The sequence below is a fragment of the Ambystoma mexicanum genome, chromosome 1p (assembly GCF_040938575.1).
Source record: "Ambystoma mexicanum isolate Mex_15411 chromosome 1p, UKY_AmexF1_1, whole genome shotgun sequence".
Classification (NCBI taxonomy): Eukaryota; Metazoa; Chordata; class Amphibia; order Caudata; family Ambystomatidae; genus Ambystoma; species Ambystoma mexicanum.
Window position 1 is genome coordinate 233,051,119 of NC_090921.1, and position 15,035 is coordinate 233,066,153.

The 15,035-nt window shown below is 49.2% G+C and overlaps 12 non-coding genes and 2 pseudogenes across 12 annotated transcripts in view; all 14 read left to right on the forward strand.

Annotated features, from left to right (window-relative positions):
- The window catches only part of LOC138458262 (U2 spliceosomal RNA), a 191-nt gene extending 92 nt beyond the window's left edge, over nt 1-99 (forward strand). Inside the window, exon 1 of the small nuclear RNA XR_011262385.1 lies at nt 1-99. This exon is cut by the window's left edge and continues 92 nt beyond it. This is a non-coding gene — a small nuclear RNA (U2 spliceosomal RNA).
- Nucleotides 100-722: 623 nt separating this feature from the next.
- Nucleotides 723-914, forward strand: LOC138460180 (U2 spliceosomal RNA). The gene has a single exon (XR_011262953.1). It is a non-coding gene; the product is annotated as a U2 spliceosomal RNA (small nuclear RNA).
- Nucleotides 915-1,537: 623 nt separating this feature from the next.
- On the forward strand, nt 1,538-1,728 carry LOC138458273 (U2 spliceosomal RNA). Its single transcript, XR_011262387.1, has one exon. It is a non-coding gene; the product is annotated as a U2 spliceosomal RNA (small nuclear RNA).
- A 623-nt stretch (nt 1,729-2,351) lies between these two features.
- LOC138458284 (U2 spliceosomal RNA) lies at nt 2,352-2,542 on the forward strand. The gene has a single exon (XR_011262389.1). It is a non-coding gene; the product is annotated as a U2 spliceosomal RNA (small nuclear RNA).
- Nucleotides 2,543-3,165: 623 nt separating this feature from the next.
- LOC138459407 (U2 spliceosomal RNA) lies at nt 3,166-3,356 on the forward strand. The gene has a single exon (XR_011262592.1). It is a non-coding gene; the product is annotated as a U2 spliceosomal RNA (small nuclear RNA).
- A 623-nt stretch (nt 3,357-3,979) lies between these two features.
- LOC138458295 (U2 spliceosomal RNA) lies at nt 3,980-4,170 on the forward strand. The gene has a single exon (XR_011262391.1). It is a non-coding gene; the product is annotated as a U2 spliceosomal RNA (small nuclear RNA).
- Nucleotides 4,171-4,793: 623 nt separating this feature from the next.
- On the forward strand, nt 4,794-4,984 carry LOC138458306 (U2 spliceosomal RNA). The gene has a single exon (XR_011262393.1). It is a non-coding gene; the product is annotated as a U2 spliceosomal RNA (small nuclear RNA).
- Nucleotides 4,985-7,744: 2,760 nt separating this feature from the next.
- Nucleotides 7,745-7,915, forward strand: LOC138461051 (U2 spliceosomal RNA; annotated as a pseudogene).
- A 2,765-nt stretch (nt 7,916-10,680) lies between these two features.
- On the forward strand, nt 10,681-10,851 carry LOC138461062 (U2 spliceosomal RNA; annotated as a pseudogene).
- Nucleotides 10,852-11,474: 623 nt separating this feature from the next.
- On the forward strand, nt 11,475-11,665 carry LOC138458317 (U2 spliceosomal RNA). Its single transcript, XR_011262395.1, has one exon. It is a non-coding gene; the product is annotated as a U2 spliceosomal RNA (small nuclear RNA).
- Nucleotides 11,666-12,278: 613 nt separating this feature from the next.
- On the forward strand, nt 12,279-12,469 carry LOC138458328 (U2 spliceosomal RNA). Its single transcript, XR_011262397.1, has one exon. It is a non-coding gene; the product is annotated as a U2 spliceosomal RNA (small nuclear RNA).
- Nucleotides 12,470-13,092: 623 nt separating this feature from the next.
- On the forward strand, nt 13,093-13,283 carry LOC138458339 (U2 spliceosomal RNA). The gene has a single exon (XR_011262399.1). It is a non-coding gene; the product is annotated as a U2 spliceosomal RNA (small nuclear RNA).
- Nucleotides 13,284-13,906: 623 nt separating this feature from the next.
- On the forward strand, nt 13,907-14,098 carry LOC138460191 (U2 spliceosomal RNA). The gene has a single exon (XR_011262964.1). It is a non-coding gene; the product is annotated as a U2 spliceosomal RNA (small nuclear RNA).
- A 623-nt stretch (nt 14,099-14,721) lies between these two features.
- On the forward strand, nt 14,722-14,912 carry LOC138458350 (U2 spliceosomal RNA). The gene has a single exon (XR_011262401.1). It is a non-coding gene; the product is annotated as a U2 spliceosomal RNA (small nuclear RNA).
- The last annotated feature ends 123 nt before the right edge of the window (nt 14,913-15,035 follow it).

Below are 15,035 nucleotides of genomic sequence, written 5' to 3' on the forward strand. Positions count from 1 at the left end.
AAATTGATTTTTGGAACCGGGAGATGGAATGGGAGCTTGCTCTGTCCACTCCACGCATCAACTTGGTATTGCAGTACCTCCAGGACTGGTGCACTTCCCCACTTGGGGAAAACAATGCTGTGAAAAAGAAAGACTGAGCAATTCTTGAAAGAAGAGCACTTTGCAATATTTTTTTGTTTAAATGTGTTTTTTTTTTCCAGTGTTTCGGAAAAGGTGCTGTTGTGTCACGGGAGGAAAAAAAAGTCTGCCCTTTTTGCTTGCTTTTCACAGGAGCTGCAAAGCAAGGCAAAGGAGCCAGCCAGCCAGCCAGCAGCACAAGGAGGAGATGGGGGACACTGTCCTTGCCCTGCCTCACCCCTGAAAGGCCCCGAACGGCCCCGAACGGCCAAGCCTTATCTGAGGGGGACGCACTTGGGGGAGCATCTCCTGGGCAGCTGAGGGTGACTTTCGGCCGCTAGGTGACGGGGCCAGTGCCAGGCCGGGCTGCAGCTTGGCTGGGTGGAGCTCTGCAGCCTGTGTCTGGCCGTCTCGCACCAGGCGCTGTGGGACCCATGGAAATCTTGGGGCGGAGCCATGCAAAATATGCTTACCATACCGCCGGGCATGCTGGTCATGCAAATGCTATTCTTGGCCGAGGAATCTGGGGCTCTGCCGCAGAGCGTTGCTCCGAGTCAGCAGGGGAGCTGCCGAGCAGCAGTCTTTCAGGCAAAGCTTTTGTGGGCATCGCTTCTCGGCCTTTTGGCTAAGATCAAGTGTAGTATCTGTTCTTATCAGTTTTAATATCTGATACGTCCTCTATCTGGGGACCATATATTAAATTGATTTTTGGAACCGGGAGATGGAATGGGAGCTTGCTCTGTCCACTCCACGCATCAACTTGGTATTGCAGTACCTCCAGGACTGGTGCACTTCCCCACTTGGGGAAAACAATGCTGTGAAAAAGAAAGACTGAGCAATTCTTGAAAGAAGAGCACTTTGCAATATTTTTTTGTTTAAATGTGTTTTTTTTTTCCAGTGTTTCGGAAAAGGTGCTGTTGTGTCACGGGAGGAAAAAAAAGTCTGCCCTTTTTGCTTGCTTTTCACAGGAGCTGCAAAGCAAGGCAAAGGAGCCAGCCAGCCAGCCAGCAGCACAAGGAGGAGATGGGGGACACTGTCCTTGCCCTGCCTCACCCCTGAAGGGCCCCGAACGGCCCCGAACGGCCAAGCCTTATCTGAGGGGGACGCACTTGGGGGAGCATCTCCTGGGCAGCTGAGGGTGACTTTCGGCCGCTAGGTGACGGGGCCAGTGCCAGGCCGGGCTGCAGCTTCTCTGGGTGGAGCTCTGCAGCCTGTGTCTGGCCGTCTCGCACCAGGCGCTGTGGGACCCATGGAAATCTTGGGGCGGAGCCATGCAAAATATGCTTACCATACCGCCGGGCATGCTGGTCATGCAAATGCTATTCTTGGCCGAGGAATCTGGGGCTCTGCCGCAGAGCGTTGCTCCGAGTCAGCAGGGGAGCTGCCGAGCAGCAGTCTTTCAGGCAAAGCTTTTGTGGGCATCGCTTCTCGGCCTTTTGGCTAAGATCAAGTGTAGTATCTGTTCTTATCAGTTTAATATCTGATACGTCCTCTATCTGGGGACCATATATTAAATTGATTTTTGGAACCGGGAGATGGAATGGGAGCTTGCTCTGTCCACTCCACGCATCAACTTGGTATTGCAGTACCTCCAGGACTGGTGCACTTCCCCACTTGTGGAAAACAATGCTGTGAAAAAGAAAGACTGAGCAATTCTTGAAAGAAGAGCACTTTGCAATATTTTTTTGTTTAAATGTGTTTTTTTTTTCCAGTGTTTCGGAAAAGGTGCTGTTGTGTCACGGGAGGAAAAAAAAGTCTGCCCTTTTTGCTTGCTTTTCACAGGAGCTGCAAAGCAAGGCAAAGGAGCCAGCCAGCCAGCCAGCAGCACAAGGAGGAGATGGGGGACACTGTCCTTGCCCTGCCTCACCCCTGAAAGGCCCCGAACGGCCCCGAACGGCCAAGCCTTATCTGAGGGGGACGCACTTGGGGGAGCATCTCCTGGGCAGCTGAGGGTGACTTTCGGCCGCTAGGTGACGGGGCCAGTGCCAGGCCGGGCTGCAGCTTGGCTGGGTGGAGCTCTGCAGCCTGTGTCTGGCCGTCTCGCACCAGGCGCTGTGGGACCCATGGAAATCTTGGGGCGGAGCCATGCAAAATATGCTTACCATACCGCCGGGCATGCTGGTCATGCAAATGCTATTCTTGGCCGAGGAATCTGGGGCTCTGCCGCAGAGCGTTGCTCCGAGTCAGCAGGGGAGCTGCCGAGCAGCAGTCTTTCAGGCAAAGCTTTTGTGGGCATCGCTTCTCGGCCTTTTGGCTAAGATCAAGTGTAGTATCTGTTCTTATCAGTTTAATATCTGATACGTCCTCTATCTGGGGACCATATATTAAATTGATTTTTGGAACCGGGAGATGGAATGGGAGCTTGCTCTGTCCACTCCACGCATCAACTTGGTATTGCAGTACCTCCAGGACTGGTGCACTTCCCCACTTGGGGAAAACAATGCTGTGAAAAAGAAAGACTGAGCAATTCTTGAAAGAAGAGCACTTTGCAATATTTTTTTGTTTAAATGTGTTTTTTTTTTCCAGTGTTTCGGAAAAGGTGCTGTTGTGTCACGGGAGGAAAAAAAAGTCTGCCCTTTTTGCTTGCTTTTCACAGGAGCTGCAAAGCAAGGCAAAGGAGCCAGCCAGCCAGCCAGCAGCACAAGGAGGAGATGGGGGACACTGTCCTTCCCCTGCCTCACCCCTGAAAGTCCCCGAACGGCCCCGAACGGCCAAGCCTTATCTGAGGGGGACGCACTTGGGGGAGCATCTCCTGGGCAGCTGAGGGTGACTTTCGGCCGCTAGGTGACGGGGCCAGTGCCAGGCCGGGCTGCAGCTTGGCTGGGTGGAGCTCTGCAGCCTGTGTCTGGCCGTCTCGCACCAGGCGCTGTGGGACCCATGGAAATCTTGGGGCGGAGCCATGCAAAATATGCTTACCATACCGCCGGGCATGCTGGTCATGCAAATGCTATTCTTGGCCGAGGAATCTGGGGCTCTGCCGCAGAGCGTTGCTCCGAGTCAGCAGGGGAGCTGCCGAGCAGCAGTCTTTCAGGCAAAGCTTTTGTGGGCATCGCTTCTCGGCCTTTTGGCTAAGATCAAGTATAGTATCTGTTCTTATCAGTTTAATATCTGATACGTCCTCTATCTGGGGACCATATATTAAATTGATTTTTGGAACCGGGAGATGGAATGGGAGCTTGCTCTGTCCACTCCACGCATCAACTTGGTATTGCAGTACCTCCAGGACTGGTGCACTTCCCCACTTGGGGAAAACAATGCTGTGAAAAAGAAAGACTGAGCAATTCTTGAAAGAAGAGCACTTTGCAATATTTTTTTGTTTAAATGTGTTTTTTTTTTCCAGTGTTTCGGAAAAGGTGCTGTTGTGTCACGGGAGGAAAAAAAAGTCTGCCCTTTTTGCTTGCTTTTCACAGGAGCTGCAAAGCAAGGCAAAGGAGCCAGCCAGCCAGCCAGCAGCACAAGGAGGAGATGGGGGACACTGTCCTTGCCCTGCCTCACCCCTGAAAGTCCCCGAACGGCCCCGAACGGCCAAGCCTTATCTGAGGGGGACGCACTTGGGGGAGCATCTCCTGGGCAGCTGAGGGTGACTTTCGGCCGCTAGGTGACGGGGCCAGTGCCAGGCCGGGCTGCAGCTTGGCTGGGTGGAGCTCTGCAGCCTGTGTCTGGCCGTCTCGCACCAGGCGCTGTGGGACCCATGGAAATCTTGGGGCGGAGCCATGCAAAATATGCTTACCATACCGCCGGGCATGCTGGTCATGCAAATGCTATTCTTGGCCGAGGAATCTGGGGCTCTGCCGCAGAGCGTTGCTCCGAGTCAGCAGGGGAGCTGCCGAGCAGCAGTCTTTCAGGCAAAGCTTTTGTGGGCATCGCTTCTCGGCCTTTTGGCTAAGATCAAGTGTAGTATCTGTTCTTATCAGTTTAATATCTGATACGTCCTCTATCTGGGGACCATATATTAAATTGATTTTTGGAACCGGGAGATGGAATGGGAGCTTGCTCTGTCCACTCCACGCATCAACTTGGTATTGCAGTACCTCCAGGACTGGTGCACTTCCCCACTTGGGGAAAACAATGCTGTGAAAAAGAAAGACTGAGCAATTCTTGAAAGAAGAGCACTTTGCAATATTTTTTTGTTTAAATGTGTTTTTTTTTTCCAGTGTTTCGGAAAAGGTGCTGTTGTGTCACGGGAGGAAAAAAAAGTCTGCCCTTTTTGCTTGCTTTTCACAGGAGCTGCAAAGCAAGGCAAAGGAGCCAGCCAGCCAGCCAGCAGCACAAGGAGGAGATGGGGGACACTGTCCTTGCCCTGCCTCACCCCTGAAAGGCCCCGAACGGCCCCGAACGGCCAAGCCTTATCTGAGGGGGACGCACTTGGGGGAGCATCTCCTGGGCAGCTGAGGGTGACTTTCGGCCGCTAGGTGACGGGGCCAGTGCCAGGCCGGGCTGCAGCTTGGCTGGGTGGAGCTCTGCAGCCTGTGTCTGGCCGTCTCGCACCAGGCGCTGTGGGACCCATGGAAATCTTGGGGCGGAGCCATGCAAAATATGCTTACCATACCGCCGGGCATGCTGGTCATGCAAATGCTATTCTTGGCCGAGGAATCTGGGGCTCTGCCGCAGAGCGTTGCTCCGAGTCAGCAGGGGAGCTGCCGAGCAGCAGTCTTTCAGGCAAAGCTTTTGTGGGCATCGCTTCTCGGCCTTTTGGCTAAGATCAAGTGTAGTATCTGTTCTTATCAGTTTAATATCTGATACGTCCTCTATCTGGGGACCATATATTAAATTGATTTTTGGAACCGGGAGATGGAATGGGAGCTTGCTCTGTCCACTCCACGCATCAACTTGGTATTGCAGTACCTCCAGGACTGGTGCACTTCCCCACTTGGGGAAAACAATGCTGTGAAAAAGAAAGACTGAGCAATCCTTGAAAGAAGAGCACTTTGCAATATTTTTTTGTTTAAATGTGTTTTTTTTTTCCAGTGTTTCGGAAAAGGTGCTGTTGTGTCACGGGAGGAAAAAAAAGTCTGCCCTTTTTGCTTGCTTTTCACAGGAGCTGCAAAGCAAGGCAAAGGAGCCAGCCAGCCAGCCAGCCAGCAGCACAAGGAGGAGATGGGGGACACTGTCCTTGCCCTGCCTCACCCCTGAACGGCCCCGAACGGCCAAGCCTTATCTGAGGGGGACGCACTTGGGGGAGCATCTCCTGGGCAGCTGAGGGTGACTTTCGGCCGCTAGGTGACGGGGCCAGTGCCAGGCCGGGCTGCAGCTTGGCTGGGTGGAGCTCTGCAGCCTGTGTCTGGCCGTCTCGCACCAGGCGCTGTGGGACCCATGGAAATCTTGGGGCGGAGCCATGCAAAATATGCTTACCATACCGCCGGGCATGCTGGTCATGCAAATGCTATTCTTGGCCGAGGAATCTGGGGCTCTGCCGCAGAGCGTTGCTCCGAGTCAGCAGGGGAGCTGCCGAGCAGCAGTCTTTCAGGCAAAGCTTTTGTGGGCATCGCTTCTCGGCCTTTTGGCTATGATCAAGTGTCGGGATTCACCTTAGCTGGCTTGCCCAGTCCAAGGTAGACTCCTTTTACAGCTGGTCTCCCTGACCTTCGGGTCAGGGAGTGGGCTACTGATCATGCCTTGAAGGGCCGGAGAATCTTTCGGGCTGGACGTGTTTTGAGTGGAAGATTTGAAGGGGTACGTATCAGGAGTCCCCCCCAGCATGGCTGAAGCATCGCGTGTTCTACCGCCGGCGACGCAGCTGAGATATTCGATTCGGATTGCTGTCCAAAAGGATTTCCAAGAAGTAAAGGATTTCGACTATGTTGTTAATAAGGTACTTTTTGAGGCTTTACAAATAGACAGAGACAAAATTTATTGTATGCAAGAGCATAGGAACGCTTGCATGTATGATATTACTTTTGTAGACGAAGTCTCTTCCTTGAGTGCGTATGAAGTGTACAAAATGGAAAAGAAGAACAATAATATTTTGGAAGGTGTTTTGGTGGAGCTTTGTTTCGTCCGACAAACTGTTCCATTAATTGTGCATATGTACAATCCATTCGTGTCAGTAGAGAAAATTACTAATTGGTTATTGCATTATTGTGAAGAAGTGAAAGGAGGTCAAATGCAAAGGAACGAATTTGGATATTTTAACGGTGATCGGAGATTTGTTGTAGTGTTAAAAAAACATCCAGAAGGCATTGGAGGTTTATGTCACCCCCCGGGGGTGTTTAAGATTTTGGAACAGAATGGGTATCTGTATTACCCCAACCAGCCGGTGTTCTGTAGGTTTTGTCGACAGTTTGGACACACAAAACGAGATTGCCCGAAAGATAAATGTTGGAATTGTGGTAAATCGAACCATAAATTGATGGAATGTGATCAGACACTACTGTGTACTGTTTGTAATACGGAGGGACATGTTGCAGTGACATGCCCGACGACTAGGCGTACATATGCACAAGCTACTAGTGAAGGTGGTTTTTTCAGAGGGGATCGTGCAGTTGTGATGAATCCGATTAACACATTGGAAGATTTAAGGAAGGAAGAGAAGTTGGTTGAAAATGTGGATATAGTACGAGTGGAAGATGTGGAAAACATTGTAGCAGTAGATGAAGAAGAACTTGAAAAGGGAATAGATGAAGATGAAATTGTTCAAGCAGCCAGTGGAAGTGAAGTGGCAGATGAAAAGGGGGCTGAGAAGAAAAGTGGAATGAAAGTTGCTCAAGTAGTCGGTGGAAAGTATGAGGAACAGTTTTCTTGGATGTATGGAGAAATATTACCGAATAGTGAAATTAGGGAAAAATTGGAAAGATTTCCAGAGTTTTTTTATTATGGAAAAGCTTTGTCTTCTGAGCGGGAGGAATTGATTTTGAACGGTTATATAAAACATCGGATTGACAAGAAAGAAAAAGACTGTGATTTCCAACAGCATCGACATGATTTCAGATTATATCGGGATTATCAACGGAAGTGTTTTCAGTTGATGGATGCCAGGGAGTTGGAGAGTAAAATAAATGCTTTAAATCCTGTGATAGGGGTTAGTTCGGCTGGACAGGATTTAGTGGTGCTCCCGTCTTTGACACCACACGTCAAGAATCTTTTGGAAAGGGAAAGAGTGGTTGTTCAACAAGTTGATTTGCAAGTACGTACTGCCGTTCAGGGAGTGAAAACGTCGAATAAGTATGGGGTTTTACAATCTGGGTCGGATAGTGAAAAGGATGAGGAGGTGGAGAATCAGTTGTTACAGAAGGGGATTGAGCGAAAGTCAAGAAGGCGGAAATCTGATCGGAGTCGGTCAGCCATTAGAGATGGGAAAGCATCTTTTAAATAAGTTCTGAAATGGGGAAAGAAGATAAGAGAAGAAAAGAGAAAATTCTGTTGAGCAAAATTTGTATTTTTATGTGGCAGCAGAAAAATTGGAGACTTTTAATATCCTAGATTTTGGTTTTTTGAACCTCTGAAATAGAGGAGAAGAGAATAAATTATAAATGTAGTTATACGTTTTTTTTTTGATTGGCCTTTTTTGATTTGACATTTTTTGATTTGGTCTATTTTTCTTTTTTCCTGATTTTCAAAAAATTGGAGGTTTGGGACGGTTAAAGGGGTGATGAGGAGACCGAAAAAAAAAAAAAAAAAAAAAAAAAAAAAAAAAAAAAAAAAAAAATCTGTTCTTATCAGTTTAATATCTGATACGTCCTCTATCTGGGGACCATATATTAAATTGATTTTTGGAACCGGGAGATGGAATGGGAGCTTGCTCTGTCCACTCCACGCATCAACTTGGTATTGCAGTACCTCCAGGACTGGTGCACTTCCCCACTTGGGGAAAACAATGCTGTGAAAAAGAAAGACTGAGCAATTCTTGAAAGAAGAGCACTTTGCAATATTTTTTTGTTTAAATGTGTTTTTTTTTTCCAGTGTTTCGGAAAAGGTGCTGTTGTGTCACGGGAGGAAAAAAAAGTCTGCCCTTTTTGCTTGCTTTTCACAGGAGCTGCAAAGCAAGGCAAAGGAGCCAGCCAGCCAGCCAGCAGCACAAGGAGGAGATGGGGGACACTGTCCTTGCCCTGCCTCACCCCTGAAAGGCCCCGAACGGCCCCGAACGGCCAAGCCTTATCTGAGGGGGACGCACTTGGGGGAGCATCTCCTGGGCAGCTGAGGGTGACTTTCGGCCGCTAGGTGACGGGGCCAGTGCCAGGCCAGGCTGCAGCTTGGCTGGGTGGAGCTCTGCAGCCTGTGTCTGGCCGTCTCGCACCAGGCGCTGTGGGACCCATGGAAATCTTGGGGCGGAGCCATGCAAAATATGCTTACCATACCGCCGGGCATGCTGGTCATGCAAATGCTATTCTTGGCCGAGGAATCTGGGGCTCTGCCGCAGAGCGTTGCTCCGAGTCAGCAGGGGAGCTGCCGAGCAGCAGTCTTTCAGGCAAAGCTTTTGTGGGCATCGCTTCTCGGCCTTTTGGCTATGATCAAGTGTCGGGATTCACCTTAGCTGTCTGGCTTGCCCAGTCCAAGGTAGACTCCTTTTACAGCTGGCCTCCCTGACCTTCGGGTCAGGGAGTGGGCTACTGATCATGCCTTGAAGGGCCGGAGAATCTTTCGGGCTGGACGAGTTTCGAGTGGAAGATTTGAGGGGGAACGCGTCGGAGGACTCCCCCAGCATGGCTGAAACATCCCGTGTTCTACCGCCGGCAACGCAGTTGAGATATTCAGTTCGGATTGCTGTCCAGAAGGATTTCCAAGAAGTGAAGGATTTCGACTATGTTGTTAATAAGGTACTTTTTGAGGCTTTACAAGCAGACAAAGACAAAATTTATTGTATGCAAGAGCACAGGAACGCTTGCACGTATGATATTACTTTTGTAGACGAAGTCTCTTCCTTGAGTGCGTATGAAGAGTATAAAATGGAAAAGAAGAATAATAGTATTTTGGAAGGAGTTCTGGTGGAGCTTTGTTTCGTCCGACAAACTGTTCCATTAATTGTGCATATGTACAATCCATTTGTGTCAGTAGAGAAAATTACTAATTGGTTATTGCATTATTGTGAAGAAGTGAAAGGAGGTCAAATGCAAAAGAACAAATTTGGATATTTTAACGGAGATCGGAGATTTGTTGTAGTGTTAAAAAAACATCCAGAAGGCATTGGAGGTTTATGTCACCCCCCGGGGGTGTTTAAGATTTTGGAACAGAATGGGTATTTGTATTACCCCAACCAGCCGATGTTCTGTAGGTTTTGTCGACAGTTTGGACACATGAAACGAGATTGCCCGAAAGATAAATGTTGGAATTGTGGTAAATCGGACCATAAATTGGTGGAATGTGATCAGACACTATTGTGTACTGTTTGTAATATGGAGGGTCATGTTGCAGTGACATGCCCGACGACCAGACGTACATATGCACAAGCTACTAGTGAAGGGGGTTTTTTCAGAGGGGATCGTGCACTTGTGAAGAATCTAATTAATACATTGGAAGATTTAAGGAAGGAAGAAAAGTTGGTTGAAAATGTGGATACAGTACGAGTGGAAGATGTGGAAAACGCTATAGTAGTAGATGAAGTAGAACTTGAAAAGGGAATGGATGAAGAAGAAATTGTTCAAACAGTCAGTGGAAGTGTAGTGGATGAAAAGGAGGCCGAGAAGAAAAGTGGAATAAAAGTTGCTCAAGTAGTCGGTGGAAAGTGTGAGGAACAGTTTTCTTGGATGTATGGAGAAATAGTACCGAATAGTGAAATTAGGGAAAAATTGGAAAGGTTTCCAGAGTTTTTTTATGATGGAAAAGCTTTGTCTTCTGAGCGGGAGGAATTGATTTTGAACGGTTATATAGAATATCGGATTGATAGGAAAGAAAAAGACTGTGATTTCCAACAGCATCGACGTGATTTCAGACTATATCGGGAGTATCATCGGAAGGTTTTTCAGTTGAAGGATGCCAGGGAGTTGGAGAGTAAATTAAATGCTTTACATTCTGTGAAAGGGGTTAGTTCGACTGGACAGGATTTAGTGGTGCTCCCGTCTTTGACACCACACGTCAAGAATCTTTTGGAAAGGGAAAGAGTGGTTGTTCAACAAGGTGATTTGCAAGTACGTACTGCCGTTCAGGGAGTGAAAACGTCGAATAAGTATGGGGTTTTACAATCTGGGTCGGATAGTGAAAAGGATGAGGAGGTGGAGAATCAGTTATTACAGAAGGGGATTGAGCGAAAGTCAAGAAGGCGGAAATCTGATCGGAGTCGGTCAGCCATTAGAGATGGGAAAGCATCTTTTAAATAAGTTCTGGAATGGGGAAAGAAGATAAGAGAAGAAAAGTGAAAATTCTGTTAAGCAAAATTTGTATTTTTATATGGCAGCAGAAAAATTAGAGACTTTTAACATCCTAGATTTTGGTTTTTTGAACCTCTGAAATAGAGGAGAAGAGAATAAATTAGAAATGTAGTTATACGTTTCTTTTTTTTGATTGGCCTTTTTTTGATTTGACATTTTTTGATTTGGTCTTTTTTTCTTTTTTCCTGATTTTCAAAAAATTGGAGGTTTGGGACGGTTAAAGGGGTGATGAGGAGACCGAAAAAAAAAAAGAAAAAAAAAAAAAAAAAAAAAAAAAAAATCTGTTCTTATCAGTTTAATATCTGATACGTCCTCTATCTGGGGACCATATATTAAATTGATTTTTGGAACCGGGAGATGGAATGGGAGCTTGCTCTGTCCACTCCACGCATCAACTTGGTATTGCAGTACCTCCAGGACTGGTGCACTTCCCCACTTGGGGAAAACAATGCTGTGAAAAAGAAAGACTGAGCAATTCTTGAAAGAAGAGCACTTTGCAATATTTTTTTGTTTAAATGTGTTTTTTTTTTCCAGTGTTTCGGAAAAGGTGCTGTTGTGTCACGGGAGGAAAAAAAAGTCTGCCCTTTTTGCTTGCTTTTCACAGGAGCTGCAAAGCAAGGCAAAGGAGCCAGCCAGCCAGCCAGCAGCACAAGGAGGAGATGGGGGACACTGTCCTTGCCCTGCCTCACCCCTGAAAGTCCCCGAACGGCCCCGAACGGCCAAGCCTTATCTGAGGGGGACGCACTTGGGGGAGCATCTCCTGGGCAGCTGAGGGTGACTTTCGGCCGCTAGGTGACGGGGCCAGTGCCAGGCCGGGCTGCAGCTTGGCTGGGTGGAGCTCTGCAGCCTGTGTCTGGCCGTCTCGCACCAGGCGCTGTGGGACCCATGGAAATCTTGGGGCGGAGCCATGCAAAATATGCTTACCATACCGCCGGGCATGCTGGTCATGCAAATGCTATTCTTGGCCGAGGAATCTGGGGCTCTGCCGCAGAGCGTTGCTCCGAGTCAGCAGGGGAGCTGCCGAGCAGCAGTCTTTCAGGCAAAGCTTTTGTGGGCATCGCTTCTCGGCCTTTTGGCTAAGATCAAGTGTAGTATCTGTTCTTATCAGTTTAATATCTGATACGTCCTCTATCTGGGGACCATATATTAAATTGATTTTTGGAACCGGGAGATGGAATGGGAGCTTGCTCTGTCCACTCCACGCATCAACTTGGTATTGCAGTACCTCCAGGACTGGTGCACTTCCCCACTTGGGGAAAACAATGCTGTGAAAAAGAAAGACTGAGCAATCCTTGAAAGAAGAGCACTTTGCAATATTTTTTTGTTTAAATGTGTTTTTTTTTTCCAGTGTTTCGGAAAAGGTGCTGTTGTGTCACGGGAGGAAAAAAAAGTCTGCCCTTTTTGCTTGCTTTTCACAGGAGCTGCAAAGCAAGGCAAAGGAGCCAGCCAGCCAGCCAGCAGCACAAGGAGGAGATGGGGGACACTGTCCTTGCCCTGCCTCACCCCTGAACGGCCCCGAACGGCCAAGCCTTATCTGAGGGGGACGCACTTGGGGGAGCATCTCCTGGGCAGCTGAGGGTGACTTTCGGCCGCTAGGTGACGGGGCCAGTGCCAGGCCGGGCTGCAGCTTGGCTGGGTGGAGCTCTGCAGCCTGTGTCTGGCCGTCTCGCACCAGGCGCTGTGGGACCCATGGAAATCTTGGGGCGGAGCCATGCAAAATATGCTTACCATACCGCCGGGCATGCTGGTCATGCAAATGCTATTCTTGGCCGAGGAATCTGGGGCTCTGCCGCAGAGCGTTGCTCCGAGTCAGCAGGGGAGCTGCCGAGCAGCAGTCTTTCAGGCAAAGCTTTTGTGGACATCGCTTCTCGGCCTTTTGGCTAAGATCAAGTGTAGTATCTGTTCTTATCAGTTTAATATCTGATACGTCCTCTATCTGGGGACCATATATTAAATTGATTTTTGGAACCGGGAGATGGAATGGGAGCTTGCTCTGTCCACTCCACGCATCAACTTGGTATTGCAGTACCTCCAGGACTGGTGCACTTCCCCACTTGGGGAAAACAATGCTGTGAAAAAGAAAGACTGAGCAATTCTTGAAAGAAGAGCACTTTGCAATATTTTTTTGTTTAAATGTGTTTTTTTTTTCCAGTGTTTCGGAAAAGGTGCTGTTGTGTCACGGGAGGAAAAAAAAGTCTGCCCTTTTTGCTTGCTTTTCACAGGAGCTGCAAAGCAAGGCAAAGGAGCCAGCCAGCCAGCCAGCAGCACAAGGAGGAGATGGGGGACACTGTCCTTGCCCTGCCTCACCCCTGAAAGGCCCCGAACGGCCCCGAACGGCCAAGCCTTATCTGAGGGGGACGCACTTGGGGGAGCATCTCCTGGGCAGCTGAGGGTGACTTTCGGCCGCTAGGTGACGGGGCCAGTGCCAGGCCGGGCTGCAGCTTCTCTGGGTGGAGCTCTGCAGCCTGTGTCTGGCCGTCTCGCACCAGGCGCTGTGGGACCCATGGAAATCTTGGGGCGGAGCCATGCAAAATATGCTTACCATACCGCCGGGCATGCTGGTCATGCAAATGCTATTCTTGGCCGAGGAATCTGGGGCTCTGCCGCAGAGCGTTGCTCCGAGTCAGCAGGGGAGCTGCCGAGCAGCAGTCTTTCAGGCAAAGCTTTTGTGGGCATCGCTTCTCGGCCTTTTGGCTAAGATCAAGTGTAGTATCTGTTCTTATCAGTTTAATATCTGATACGTCCTCTATCTGGGGACCATATATTAAATTGATTTTTGGAACCGGGAGATGGAATGGGAGCTTGCTCTGTCCACTCCACGCATCAACTTGGTATTGCAGTACCTCCAGGACTGGTGCACTTCCCCACTTGGGGAAAACAATGCTGTGAAAAAGAAAGACTGAGCAATTCTTGAAAGAAGAGCACTTTGCAATATTTTTTTGTTTAAATGTGTTTTTTTTTTCCAGTGTTTCGGAAAAGGTGCTGTTGTGTCACGGGAGGAAAAAAAAGTCTGCCCTTTTTGCTTGCTTTTCACAGGAGCTGCAAAGCAAGGCAAAGGAGCCAGCCAGCCAGCCAGCAGCACAAGGAGGAGATGGGGGACACTGTCCTTGCCCTGCCTCACCCCTGAAAGGCCCCGAACGGCCCCGAACGGCCAAGCCTTATCTGAGGGGGACGCACTTGGGGGAGCATCTCCTGGGCAGCTGAGGGTGACTTTCGGCCGCTAGGTGACGGGGCCAGTGCCAGGCCGGGCTGCAGCTTGGCTGGGTGGAGCTCTGCAGCCTGTGTCTGGCCGTCTCGCACCAGGCGCTGTGGGACCCATGGAAATCTTGGGGCGGAGCCATGCAAAATATGCTTACCATACCGCCGGGCATGCTGGTCATGCAAATGCTATTCTTGGCCGAGGAATCTGGGGCTCTGCCGCAGAGCGTTGCTCCGAGTCAGCAGGGGAGCTGCCGAGCAGCAGTCTTTCAGGCAAAGCTTTTGTGGGCATCGCTTCTCGGCCTTTTGGCTAAGATCAAGTGTAGTATCTGTTCTTATCAGTTTTAATATCTGATACGTCCTCTATCTGGGGACCATATATTAAATTGATTTTTGGAACCGGGAGATGGAATGGGAGCTTGCTCTGTCCACTCCACGCATCAACTTGGTATTGCAGTACCTCCAGGACTGGTGCACTTCCCCACTTGGGGAAAACAATGCTGTGAAAAAGAAAGACTGAGCAATTCTTGAAAGAAGAGCACTTTGCAATATTTTTTTGTTTAAATGTGTTTTTTTTTTCCAGTGTTTCGGAAAAGGTGCTGTTGTGTCACGGGAGGAAAAAAAAGTCTGCCCTTTTTGCTTGCTTTTCACAGGAGCTGCAAAGCAAGGCAAAGGAGCCAGCCAGCCAGCCAGCAGCACAAGGAGGAGATGGGGGACACTGTCCTTGCCCTGCCTCACCCCTGAAGGGCCCCGAACGGCCCCGAACGGCCAAGCCTTATCTGAGGGGGACGCACTTGGGGGAGCATCTCCTGGGCAGCTGAGGGTGACTTTCGGCCGCTAGGTGACGGGGCCAGTGCCAGGCCGGGCTGCAGCTTCTCTGGGTGGAGCTCTGCAGCCTGTGTCTGGCCGTCTCGCACCAGGCGCTGTGGGACCCATGGAAATCTTGGGGCGGAGCCATGCAAAATATGCTTACCATACCGCCGGGCATGCTGGTCATGCAAATGCTATTCTTGGCCGAGGAATCTGGGGCTCTGCCGCAGAGCGTTGCTCCGAGTCAGCAGGGGAGCTGCCGAGCAGCAGTCTTTCAGGCAAAGCTTTTGTGGGCATCGCTTCTCGGCCTTTTGGCTAAGATCAAGTGTAGTATCTGTTCTTATCAGTTTAATATCTGATACGTCCTCTATCTGGGGACCATATATTAAATTGATTTTTGGAACCGGGAGATGGAATGGGAGCTTGCTCTGTCCACTCCACGCATCAACTTGGTATTGCAGTACCTCCAGGACTGGTGCACTTCCCCACTTGGGGAAAACAATGCTGTGAAAAAGAAAGACTGAGCAATTCTTGAAAGAAGAGCACTTTGCAATATTTTTTTGTTTAAATGTGTTTTTTTTTTCCAGTGTTTCGGAAAAGGTGCTGTTG